The sequence below is a fragment of the Ochotona princeps genome, chromosome 12, assembly GCF_030435755.1.
Source record: "Ochotona princeps isolate mOchPri1 chromosome 12, mOchPri1.hap1, whole genome shotgun sequence".
In the NCBI taxonomy this organism is placed as follows: Eukaryota; Metazoa; Chordata; class Mammalia; order Lagomorpha; family Ochotonidae; genus Ochotona; species Ochotona princeps.
The window spans coordinates 55,573,760-55,587,642 of record NC_080843.1 but is presented as its reverse complement, the minus strand read 5'-3'; positions in this window follow the sequence as shown (position 1 = coordinate 55,587,642).

Here is a 13,883-nt window from a genome sequence, read left to right as displayed (position 1 = left end):
AGACTTTACAGAGAGAAAGAGGTCCTCCATCCACTAATTCACTTTCCAGTTATCTGCAACGGTTGGAGCTGAGCTAATATAATGCCAGGAGTGAGCAGTTTCCTTCAAGTGTCCCACATTGACACAGGGGCCTAAGCAATTGATCTGTCCTCTTCTGCTTTTCTAGGCCATAAGCAGGGAGATTGATCAGATGTGGGGTAGCTGGGACTTGAACCAGTGCCAATTTGAGATGCCAGCACTACAGGCAAAGGATCAGACTATTACCACACTGGTGCGATCATTGTACGTTTTCCATATCTGAACTCAGGGATTTTTTTCTATATAAGAGCTATTTTTGTTCATGTGTATAGATTATACTATTGTTACAGTCAAGGATTTGTTTCTTTTCATTTTAAAACTGGAGGGATGATAGGAGGAGAGACCGGGTGCAGTCATGCGTTTGGCATCCACTCCCTGAAAAATCCACATCAGATCTGGGAAGGAAATTCAGAGTGTGAATCTGGGGATGGAAATAGCTCTTGAGAAAGATCCTGGGAATAATTGTTCGTGAAATCGATCCAGTGGGTTAAGGCAGGAACCCATGATTGCTCCACTGAAAGGAGTTTTGTTGATAGAAGAGAAGGATTCTTCCCTTCAAAGTGTGTATTTCATGTTTAATAGACAGAAACTCATAAGACAACCAGGAAACCAATTCCAGAGCTTTCTTCCCAAGGGAGGGTGACCTGGCAGAAAGCAGTCCTCTGTGAGATGAGAATACTCAAGTTTCTTTTTTCCACATACAGCTCTCTTCATTTTTTTCCTGTTACTTCTGATTCAATTTAATTAAAGACGGAGAACTAGTAAGCCATCTCACAATGGCTCTGTGAGGAGCGAGGGCAATGTTGGGATGAGATAGACAGGTCACTGGCAACCTGGAAGCCTGCCACCAGCCCCTTGCCAGATGGCTTTTGGCTGAGAGCGGTAGAATTCAGTGTTGGTTACCTTGGGCTCCTGCTGCTGACCAGTGGGGGTGTCACTGAGCTGCCAAGAAGTTTCAAACAGTGTGGAAGCTCCCTCACAGCATTCAACAGGACCAGTAAAGACAGTCACAAACTGATCTTTCCACACTTTGGCCATGGGTCCCAAAGCTGGGAGCTTGGCTTTGAACTTGGTGGAAGGGACCCTGAGAAGACGGTTCTGTTCATCTGCCACTTTAAGGAAAAGGGGTATGGGTGCCCATGTGAGGATTTGTTACTGGTAGAAAACAAAAGGAAAAATCCAAATCCAAAAACACAAAGCTAATCAAGGTTTCAACAAACTTGCTGAACTCCTGCCTGGGTAAACGGAAACCACAACTGTGCCTATAACAAGAAAATATGCATTTTGTTGTTCAAAATGTGGATTCCTGTTTGCTTTTTGAAAGAACCCCCATTCTGAGCTCTCTGAGCCTTGTAAACTCTGTCACAGAGAGTTCCAGATGAAGTTTCGTGGTGCACAAGTTCATTCTCACTCCCAGGGGGGCTGTGTTTGGAGATGGGACTCTAAGGAGTTAAGGACTCAACGCAGCGCTCTGCTATGGGGTGCCAGCCTTGTTGGTGGTGACTTTACCTGCTGTGGTATACATTGGCCTCTTAGGCATGCTCTAACAGAGCTTAGCACAGAACCTGATTCACATCTTACATGCAGGAAATGCACAGGTTTTTTTTAAGATTTATTTTATTTTTATTGCAAAGTCAGATATACAGAGAGAAGGAGAGATAGAGATAAAGATATTCTGTCTGATGATTCATTCCCTTAGTGACCACAACAACCGGTGCTGCACTGATCCAAAGCCAGAAGCCAGGAGCTTTTCCGAGTCTCCCACGCAGGTGCAGGGTCCCATGACTTTGGGCTGTCCTCGACTGCTTTCCCAGGACACAGGCAGGGAGCTGGATGGGAAGCGGGGCTGCCGGGATTAGAACTGGCAACCACATGGGATCCTGGAATGTTCAAGGCAAGGACTTTAACCACTAGGCCACTACGCCAGGCCAGGACAGTTTTTTTTTTTTTTTTTAAGTTAGCATGCATGAACTCAGCCATGGCACAAGGGCAGGGTCAACACAGCAAACAGCTATTACACCTACTACACATCAGCAGTAGCTGTCAGTTTAGAACCCAATGGGGTAGTCCTTGTATAACATTGTGTATTTAACACCACTGAGTTACACACTTTCAAGTTGTTCATTTTGTGTGAAAGGAATATCACTTTAATTAAAAAAAAAAAAAACATGCAGTACACAACACAGAAAGCCAAGGTGAGGTTGCCTGTGCCAGATGTGACCGCAGCACCCAACCAGCACACATGAGAATCAGGAAGGGAGGGGCAGAGCCGTCAGGGGAATAAGGGGTGGTTCCCTTGCTGGACAGCTACTCCCACTGGAAAGCATGAGCTGGGATGGGGACAGACCAGACTAGGCAGGGCTACAGTACCTGTGCACCTCATGTGGACCAGATCAAGGAAAAACCAGAATGGGCGGATTATTCCTACTGGTGCAAACAAAATTAGAGTGGGTGAGGGTTGTTTGGGCTTAGCCACAGCATCAGCTGGCACTGGGGGCTAATACTGTCAAGTCTAACCACAGAACCATCTGGAGAGTGCATTATCTAGGAGTGAGAGAGACCTGGGAGGGAAATAGTGGGCTCCTCCCTCTTGGGTTACCACTCCCATGGGAAGGCACAAAAAGCTAGGACAGGGGCTGGGGTGGCTAGACAGAGAGGCACTCAACAACATCTGTGAGGGATGCATAGTTGAGCTGGCTAGATGGAACTAAGCTTCAATACCCTTCGACATGTACGAGAGCCAAATGGGATATGGGGCAGACTGGACTAGTTTGCTACACATACTGGCAAACCAGGGTAGGGGCGGGCCTGGTGGGGGTTATTGTGGGTCACTCTGACTGGGCTGCAGCTCCCACTGGTTTATGTGAGGGCCTAGTGTGAGCTGGGCAGAACCAGGCTGGACTGCAACACCCATTGGTTCCAGTGGAAGTCGGGGCTGAAAACAAAACCAATCCAGCAATTGCAACCACCAGCTGATCGGGGCGATGGACTGTGCCAGGCCCTATACTTGCTAGTTCATACAAGAATCTCATCTGGGAACACCTCAAAGTTTCTTTTGGGGATCTTCCCAATCGAAATGGCGGACTCAGAACCCTAACCAAGAAAAGACGGAAGACAGAACAGGTCAATCCACCACCTTAGCTATATGTTGGCAGCAAAATACTGGACAAATGGAGACTCTATGATGGACTATGTCAATCAGTGGATTCTTCAACAACCTCATCGTGCCTGGAGTGGCGAGATTGGCAGCGATTCATAACTGGTGAACTATCAAAACCACTAGAGCAAGGATCTCAGAGCATGCCCCCATCGGGCACCTGGGATGGGTGGGAGACTGGGTGGGGCTTCTCCCTCAATATTCCCTTTACCTCAGCTATATGAAGGAAACAATAGGGAAATAATAGTCTTACCCACTTCCCTATAGCCCTTGTACCTTTTTACCCTAATTAACTATGTAAAGATTGTCAAAAATATAAGAAAAAAAAGAAACAAAACAAAAAACATGCCACTTGAGGCAGATGTTGGGCTAAGATGTACTCAGATAACCAAGTTTCAAATCGAAAAGTAACCACAAGAATGAAAGAAGGAATCCCAAGGTTATGATCCTGTGCAGGATGCAGTGGAATGAGCAAACACTGATCCCGTATGGTAGAGAGGTTACAACCATAGGCTTGAGGGGGCTGATAGCCCAAAGTGCTTATCCACTGTGAACCTGAACTTGAACATACAGCTCACAGAGAAAGCTGATGTTTGTGGTGCAGTAGTTTACCTAACTTTGTTTACTATTGCTATCTATCACTCTCAGAGTCACCCTTTATTGGACTTTTGTTGTGTAATACTGGCCTTGTCATCATTTTTGCCTCATCGAAAGTGATTTCCAGCCGTAAAACCCCTGGCAGTGTGCACTGCAATATTGCTCTTACACACTAGTGTTGCCATTTGCCCTTTGAAAGCCTTAGGAAAAGCGCCTTTGCTTTTTTTTTTTTTTTTAATTAATATTTAGCATTATGTGACAGTTTCATAGGCTTTGGGAATCCCCCTCCCCCTCCCCCGCCCCTCCCCCTGGTGGATTCCTCCACCTTGATGCAGCATTACAGTTCAAATTCAATCAAGATTCTTTCCTTAAGTGCCTTTGCTTTTAAGCATAATGTTTTATTTTCACACAGACGGACACACCTCCTACTCCCTTTTGGATTCCTCCTAGCAGAAGGATTAAGCACTGGTAATTTAAACTCCTGGCCCCATTGGTCTACTTGCTATGGCTTTGCCTACACCATAATTTCTTTTCACCACCCTATGTATGTTTTCTGACTTGTTTCTTCTGTACAATGGTGGGAAGACGGTGCAGCTAATACGCTTTTTTTTTTTTTTTTTTGAGATAATGCTCAGCCTTTTTTTCCCTTTCAGCTCTTTAAATTGCTAATTTCTCTTGAATTCAACAAAACCTTCCATTACTAAGCAAAGGGGAAAGGAGCCTTTCTCCTCCCACTTCTCTGTTGTTCCTTCGTGTTTGTTTTTCTTTCCTCTCAGGGGTACTACGGCTGGTGTTGGACTTCTGTGTGTGTTCGCCTCTGGGATCCTTGTTCCGGCCAGCCCTTTTCCCCAGGTGTTCTGTGGCTTCTGGTGGATCAAGAATGCTTAGCTTTCCGACTGCTCTTCAGGGCACTGCCTGCCCCTGTGATTCAGGTCCTGGTGTGACCCACTGGCCTTTTGGTTCTGAGCTGATTTCTTTTTTTTTTTTTCCAGGCTAGCTTGCATGTCAGGCCTTCTAGTTTGTTTTTTTTTTTTTTTTTTTGAATTTATTCATTAATTACATTGTATTATGTGACACTGTTTCATAGGTTTGAGCTGATTTCTAATTCCCTATTTGGAACAGTTCTGAGTATTTGGTAAAGCTAAGTGAAGGTCTGTAGCATAATGTCTGAAGATTAAAAGCTTCCATAAAGGTGTGTTGGATTGAGAGGGGGAAAGTATTTTTGACTCATGAATTTGGTTTAATTAGAATCTCTGGCTAGGGGCTGGTGCGATAACTCAATTGACTAAAACTCCACTTGCAAATGCATCCCATATGGGTGCTAGCTTGTGTTCCGGCTGTGACCGATGTGACCATTTTGGAAGGGAACCAACAGATGGAAGATCTTTCTCTGTCTCTCCCTCTCTCTGTGAATCTGCCTTTCCAACAGAATAAATAAATGTGCTTTTAAAAAGACTCCGATTACAAAATGCACTGAAACAAGGTTGCAAGAAGACAGGCATTCCTTATAGTGGGGATGTAAGTTGGAGAGCAATTGTGCCCCGTGTACCAAGCATGAAAATGCACAGCTGGGGCCTGTGTGGCGCAGAGTTCCACGGCCTGCAACCCAGCATCTCATGTGAACACCTGTTTTAGTCCTTGTGCGTCTGCTTCTGATTTTGTTCCCTGATATTGTGCCTGTGAAGGCAGTGAAAGATGGTTCAAATCCTTGGGTCCCCTAACGCATGAGGGAGACAAAGATGGAGTTCCTGGTTCCTGGCTTTGACCTGGCCCAACCAAGCTATTGCATCCATTTGAGGAGTGAACCAGCAGATGGAAGATTCCTGTGTGCATATCTCTCTCTTTCTCTTCAATGCCGTCTTTCAAGTACATAAATAAGCAGTATTTTGAGGCATCGTGTTCTGAACACTAACATGAAATGTGGGCTTCACAAGGGAGAAATTTTTGCTTCTGTTGTCTTACTATTTCTACAACTCTTCTGGAGCTCTTAGTGAGTGGCAAATCAATATCTTGAATACATATACATATATATGGAGTGATTCTGTTTCACTAAAAACTTAAAGTACAGCTGAGTTTCTCCACTTGTACCTGCTGTGTTTTCTAATTCACCTATTTGCTAAGATGTATCAATAATCCTAAAATCAACAGTCTTAATACTTTCATAATCATTCTTGGATGTGTATAGGCAGTGAAATATTTGAGCCGCCTACTGTGTGGTTTCCCAGCTGAGATTGGGAATGTATCTTCTACCTTCCTGCTCAGCTTTCCTACTGTAAACAGGTGTTGGGCTGACATGGAAGCATAGCAAGCTAATCCTCTACCTGCTGGCACTGGCACCTATTTGGGCACCTGTTAGTGTCCCGGATGCTTCACTTCTGATCCAGCTCTCTGCTTATCGCCTGGGAAGGCCTCAGAGGATGGCCCAAGTCATTGGGACCCTGCATCCATGTAGAAAACCTGGAAGAAGCATCTGGCTCCCAGCTTCAGATCAGCTCAGCTCCAGCCATTACAACCATTTTGGAAGTAAACTAGCAAATGGGGGACCTCTATTTTGCCATCTCTCCTCCTCTTCCTATGAAATCTGCCTTTCTAATAAAAAATAAGTAACTCTTTAAAACTTTTTAAAGGTATCCTATCTTGTAAAAATATCTTTTTTTAATAAAACCTCTTTTTTCATTAAAATAATCATTTTGGTAAGCAATGCAGTTACAAAATTGCAACTCAGGTAGTCACTGCTCAGGAAGACCCCCCTCCCCACCCACACCAACCCCCGCATAGTGTGGTGAAATTTTGATGTTTCTGGCATTTGGGCTTTTCAAGGTTAAAATTGTATTTAAATTAACTGCAACTTCCTAGTTTAGAGTTTGGAACTAAAGAAATATTTGTTATCCTGAGATTTTATGATTTACTATTTCAGTTGCACAGAAGATAAAAGTCAGTTAATACCTCTCCTTAGTGTTACTTGATTACTAAGCTTTTCATTGGAGCTGTTAGCACATCCACAGAATGTCAGAGAATCAAGACATAGTAACCAGGGGTTAATATTTGTTGAACATCTTTTCTATGCACCTACATAATGTTAGCTTTATAATATCCAACTAAACAACAAGTTGAAGAGTGTGACAGGGCCGCGGTTTCTTCCATCCCCAGGGCAATCTGTTTTCTTTTTTCCTCCATCAGTAAGTAATGTTTATCATTGGTGACTGGTAATCAAAAGACTGGCAGAATCATTGTGCATGTATTTTAATCTAAAGACTGCACTATTGGAGGACTCCTGCCTATGTAGCACCTGAATGCAACTCTCTGCCATAAGGATTATTTTGAAGCCCTTGAGGACACATGAAAAGCCCCCCAAACACAGAAGTTACCCTTTTTGTAAAGGAGATTGGCATCTGCAAAAAACATCCCTCTTGGTAAGGGGGTTTTCCTCTTTATGGCAGAGAAGACAGGAGGACTGGTGATTAGAGGAATTTCTTACCAATGGGGAAGCAGGTGCGGGCTACACTCCAAGCTGGGCAGAGAACACTGACAGAGAAGGTTCATTCGTATAGGGAGTTGCCAGTTATTTAGTTTGACCAACACATGGTGAGTGTTAGGGATGGGGGGGGGGTGGTAAGAGGGCATAGGTAGCAGATGAGGCAGCAGAGCAGAAACAGGACATTAAAAAGTACAGTGTTGAAACTTAACAGCTTTTCTGGGATCTCATTCACATCTAAAAATAAGTGCACAATTCAGAAACTCCTTATATATTCACAAAATGGTGCCACTATATTATTAACACCACTATATTATTTTAGAATATTCTCAAATATTTCCTCCAAGAACCTCAACATATCAGCAGTCGTCCCCCACTAACAGCTCTTCCCAATCCCTGAAAACCATGAATCAATTCTCTGTGCCCATCAATGTGTGTATTAAAGACCCTTCATGTAAGCAGACTCACACAACATGTGGCCTTTGTGACAGATTTTGTTTTTTTCCCATATGGTGTAATGCTTTCTGGGTTCATCCATGTGGTAGTATATCAGCACTTCATGGCAGATGACTGTTTTGTCATATGGCTGGACCACATTTTACCTATTCATGCATCTTTTGGGGGACATTTGGGTTGTTTGCACTTGAAGGAAACATTTGAAATCCGAACTTTCCTTATCTAACTGAACTAGGGTATTTAGGACCCCAAACTGCCAATAATACTTTTACTAGGAGTTTTCATGGAAATGCCAGGAAGGATATATTAGTATAGAGAAAAGCCCACCAGAACCTTCTACAGCTTTCCATCGATACCTTTGGGCGTTCTGGAAATCAGTAACTATTGGATGGTTTCTCCCCACACTTAGAAACAGAGCTTCTTTTCCCTTTAGTTAATTAATCTGTGAGGATAAGCATCCTGAATCATGTTATAGGGCTGATACTTGGGCACCGGAAACTCTCCAAGCCAAGTTAGACTTAGTTCAGTTTCCTGTCTTTTTGTTTGTTTGTTTGTTTGTTTGTTTTTATTGGAAAGTCAGATATACAGAGAAGGAGAGCCAGAGTGAAAGATCTCCTGTCTGCTGGATCACTCCCCAAGTGGCTGTAACAGCCGGAGCTGAGTCAATCCAAAGCCAGGAGCCAGGAGCCTCCTCCACGTCTCCTGTGTGGGAGCAGAGTTCCTAAGGCCTTGGGTCATCCTCTACTGCTTTCCCAGGCCACAAGCAGGGAGCTAGAAGAAAGAAAGTGGAGCAGCTGGATTAGGAACTGGTGCCCATATGGGATTCCAGGCTTGCAAGGTGAGGCCTTTAATCCCTAGGCACCGTGCTGGGCCCCAGGTTCTCGTCTTACACACATAAAGGTACAATCAGGAGGCTTAAGTAGAGATGAACAGAAAAGCAGGATTTATTGAAAGACAAAGGGACAGTACACACTCAGACTTGAGTGCGGGCAACTTTATCAGAGTGACCAGGAGTTATCCTTTCTACAACATAGGGCTGGCACTCAGAGCTGCCCCAGTTCTGGTTTTCATGCTCTCCAGTGGGAGTGATAACCCAAGAGGGAGGTGCTCACTATTTCCCTCCTGGGCCCACTCCAACTTCTGGATCATGCATTCTCCAGGTGGTTCTGCAGTTTAGCTTGACAGAGTGCCAGTGCCAGCCTCTGCCAGCTGATGCTGCAGCAAAGCCCAACCAACCCTCACCCACTCTGACTTATTCTTGCACCAGTAGGAACAGTCAGCCCAGCTTGGCTTTTCCCTGATCTAGCTCACATGAGGCCCACAGGTGTTATAGCAGTTCTTGGTCTGGTCTGCCCCCATCCCAACTCATGCTCTCCAGTGGGAGTGGCGGTCTAGCAGGGGAACCCTCCACATTCCCCCTACTGGCTTTACCCCTCCACAACTGGTTCTCACATGTGCTGGTTAGGTGCTGCGGCCCAGTATGGCATGGCCCCCTTGCCTCAGCATTTGCCAGTGAGTGCTGTAGCCTGGCCTGGCCTGGCCCATCCCCAATTCCAGCTGAAGCTGGTGGGGGTTACAGCCTAGCCCAGCCCAGCAGGCACCCAATCCCAGCCATAATGTGTACTGGTATGTGATATGACCAAACCCGGCCTGACCCACATTCTGTTCTGGTGCTTGAATTCGCCAGCCGGTGATATGAATTGGCTCAGCCTGGTCTGCCCCTGATCTGCGCCAAATGTATGCCGGTGGGTACCTCTTCCTGGCCTGGTCTGAGTTGCTCCCTATAGTGCTTCTTGGGCTTACCTGCAGGGACTGTGTCCCGACAGAGGAGTTTCCCAAGCTCCTCTATCAGAAGCTCTCCCAATGCCAGATCTCACATGGGCCACCCCTACTTAGTCTTCCTCCTGTCCTAACAGGAACAGTAACCTTTTCTGACTGGCCTTCAACCAGTTCCAGTTCTTATTGTTGGATATTTCAGCCCATCCAAGGCTCATCCATATCCAGACACAGCTCACACATGGCTCAGCATGGGGAGAGACATAGCCTAGTCTGTGCTACACCTACCCTGGTCCTCCAGAGCACCAGATGGTGCTGGAGTCTAGCCCAGTTCAATGGGCCCAGCCCCAGTCCACACTTGCGCCAAGGGACACTGCAGCCATATTCAGATCAGAACGCAGCCCCCATTCTGTCTGCTCTGCTCACCAGTGGGAATTCCAACCCAGCCAGGGTGTCCTCTTAGCTCCCCAACCAGGCCATAGATCGCATGTGTGCCAATAGTTGCTCTGACCCAGCTTGTCATAGCCCCTCACCTATCTTGGTCTTTGCCTTAGATGTTATAGCCTGGCATCCATGGCTCATGCTAAGTAGTAGGTGTAACAGCCTAGTTCAGCATGACCTGTGCTCAAGCCTGATTCCGTTTTTGCTTGTGAGCTAAGATTTGCTCAGCCCTTGCTGGTCAACCCTCTTCCATAAGCAACCCACACGTTAGCCAACAGTTGGAGCTACTTTGCCCAGCTTTCCCGACTCCCAGGCCTGGATCATGTGATCATCAGTGAGAGTTATGACCCATTAGGGGAGTTTCCAAAATTCCCCCACTTGACCCACTCCCAGACATGCCAGTGGGTGTTAGGCCAGTGCCTGGCAAAGTCTACCCTTCATTCTTGGCCTTGTATGAGTTGATGAACATTGCAGCCTGGCCCACCCCACACCTTGTGGTATGATGCATATTCGGGTGCTGCTGCCTTGACATGGCCAGACTGTTGTTAGTTCCTTTAGCCGTGAGTGATAGCAGGTTCCATCAATCACCACCCCAACTCTTAAGCTAATCAGTGAGACTTGTGTTTCCACATGGTTGGGCCCACTTATCCCATGCAGAATCTACCCCGGACTTGGTTTTCTTGCGTGCTGGTTGATGTCATGACCCTTCCTAATGTGATCCATCCCTTGTTCCAACACTCAGTCAGGTACTGGGATCTAGCCCTGCCAGACATGTTCTCAGTCACTGCATTCATGTGGGCTGGTATGTGGCAGTCAGCAATGTTCTGCGCTAACAGTGCATCTCAGGACTCCCAACTGGGTGGTGAATCAGTCTGACCCATACAGATCTTATGGACTCCCTCCTCAAGACACCCAGGTCTCAGTCCCCTGCACTAGCCAGCAAGTTCAGTCACCCCGTCATTGGGAGGCACACTGGATTTATCCCTCACCTAAACTCACATTGGCCTTATCCATGAATGTCTCTAGGCAGCAATTACATACCAATAAACACTAGCTTACCAAAAGCCCAGGACTTGCTCACCACATGGCAGTGGTGTCCATGGTCAGAGACCCAAGCATTGGATTCGAAATGGCTCGGGTACCTTCTGCAGCTACCACGCTGCTGAGGGCACCTGTTACCCAAGCCCCTTGGTCAAACACCCACCCCGTAGGTTCCTCCTGCCACAAGGTGGTGGTGGCAGGGCAGAGCCAGAGACCTAACTAATCCCATTCCCGAGATTCCCTCATGGTGTACTCACCATGGGGGAGAAATCTTTCAGGCCTCCCTGAAACTCAGGACTTGCTCACCACATGGCGATGGTGTCCACGGCCAGAGGTCCAACTTGGCTTGGGTACCCTCCGCAGATGCCACGCTGCTGAGGGCTCCTGTTACCCAGGCCTGATTTACTTTGCAAAGACCCGCAATAACCTTTCTCTTTGATTTCTGACTTCTGCCATCCTTTTAATTTGAATTCAAAGCTAACCTGCTCTTAGAATCCATGCATATCTCCACTAAGTTCTATTGGATCCTATCACAATACCCTATCTCTCCTTTATCACCCACCTCACAGTTCCCTGCTAGGGTGTTCTAGGTTCCTACCTCAGTCGTCTTTGCTGTAGTCTAGGCACTCACCCTTTAGAGTCCACTAACTATTATTGTGTTCAATCCCCAAATCCCAGTGTCCAGTCCAGACATGTCTTACAAGTTTCTTCATTCACAAGAAACCAACTCGCTCCTCCTCCCCACACAGACAAGCATGTATGTAAGCACAACTCCTTTTCTTTTGCAGGCCCATGCTCCTCACATCACCCAAGTAGAACAAATTCTGCTGAACGATGTGTCCTTCTGAATATTTCCTTAGTGCTATGATCCCCTTTGGGATCTCACTACATCTTAAGTATCACCTTTTCCCTAACTGGTTTTCCATTTTTAGGCGTATCCCTTATTAAATGATCCTCCACTGTGTTAACAGAATCATTTTTCTAAAAGCATAAGAATTTATCATGTCCTACCTACAGACATTTAACATGGTGTCTTCATTACCTAGTATGGCATACAAGACTCCCAAAATCTCCCTATAAGCCATATTGCCTACCCAGTGAGCCTTGGGACTTGGTACCCTAAGAAGACACTTCACACTGTTTAGACTCAGGAGCCTATGCAAAGCTGTGAGTTTGTCCTTGGGGGCGTCAAGGCTTTGCTGATATTGTCACCTGCATTTTCAGGGGTGATGATGGTTTAGGGTTGAGTCCTCCGAATGCATGTCTAGCCAGCCCCGGTGATGCCCGTGATGAGATCTTTGTCCTGATGGCTCTGGCTGGCAGTGGGCTGAATTTGGGGTGATTTGTGAGCTTCAGAACTCTTGGTTGGAAGTCCTAGTTTACTCTTTTAAAGTTGTGCCTGAAATCAAAGGAGCATATACGAGGAGTCTTCAAAAAGTTTGCAAAAAATACATGTTAAAACTTTGCATGTCAGGCCTGGCACAGTAGCCTACTGGGTAACGTCCTAGCCTTGCATACTCCAGGATCCCATATGGGTGCCGGTTCTAATCCCAGTGGCCCCACTTCCCATCCAGCTCCCTGTTTGTGGTCTGGGAAAGCAACAGCCCCAAAGCCTTGGGACTGGGCATCCAAATAGGAGACCCAGAAGAGGCTCTGGGCTCCTGGCTTTGGATCAGCTCAGCTCTGGCCATTGTGGCCACTTAGGGAGTGAATCAGCAGACATATGATCTTTCTCTTTGTCTCGCCTCCTTTCTATATCTAATTTTGAAAAAAAAAAAAAGAAATAAATCTAAAAAAAAATTTATGGCTTTGTCTAATTCCCCTCGTTACAGAGTCATGTGCTGTTGCTCCCCTCGCCGTCATGGCCGCTGCCAGTGGTGCCCTGGCTCCTCTGCTGCGATTCCATGTGGCAGCCACAGCCAGCCCAGTGAGAGCATGGTTCAGGGCGGCGGGTGCAGCCACTGCCCGCCGCAGGTGATGCTGCCACCTGCCTCTTCAGCATAAGTTCCGGCTCTGTGGCAGAGCTACCCAGACTGCCTGTCCAGGAAGTGCCGGGCTGTGTGTAACATGCAGCTGCCAGTCCCAAGATGGAGGAGTGAAGGCTCCCCTTGCCGTGGGTCCAGCCTGTGGAGCCCTCCTGAAGCCCAGTTCCCAGAGTGCCCTGAGGATACAAGGTGGGCGCCTGGTCCGTCTGAGAAGGCCTAAAAGCAACCATGCTTCAGAAACCACAACACCCCCAGCACCAAGATCTTGGACTCTTCTACCATTCTCTGACCAAAAGGAACCAGGACTTCCAGCAGGAATAACTGACTCCAGGACTAGGGCAGGGTACCAAGGAGTGTGCCTCAACAAGTTCATGGAAAATGTGCACCATCTTTTAATGCCATTTTTTTTTCACAAACCTTTCAAAGTGTACTGGTACAAATCAAACTAGGAACATTTTATGCTGAAGTGATGGGCATTTGTCAAAGGGACACAGTAAGAAACTGAAATAACTCCTGAGGGCCAGAGGAAAAACCAAAGGAACTCAAGTTATGAAACAAATGCTCTTCGATTCATACTAACACACTTAACTGATAAATAAATTAATGAGAAAGAATATATGAATGCATGCAGGAAACTCTCAAATGATTTATACATGTGTTCCCCTCCTCAAACAGGTTAGATCACTATTAGCCACTGCTTCAGCCTGGCCTGAGCATGGTGCCTTCCGCCAAGAGTTCTGGAAGGCCAGGTGCAGAAACCTGACCAATTGCACCTGGACCTCTTCCTCTGGTCTCCATAGGACTGAGTTATGCTGGTCTTTCCCCATTACTAGCGTGAGAGGAATATCACTTGGTCTCTGGGCTCTCCTTGTAAGAA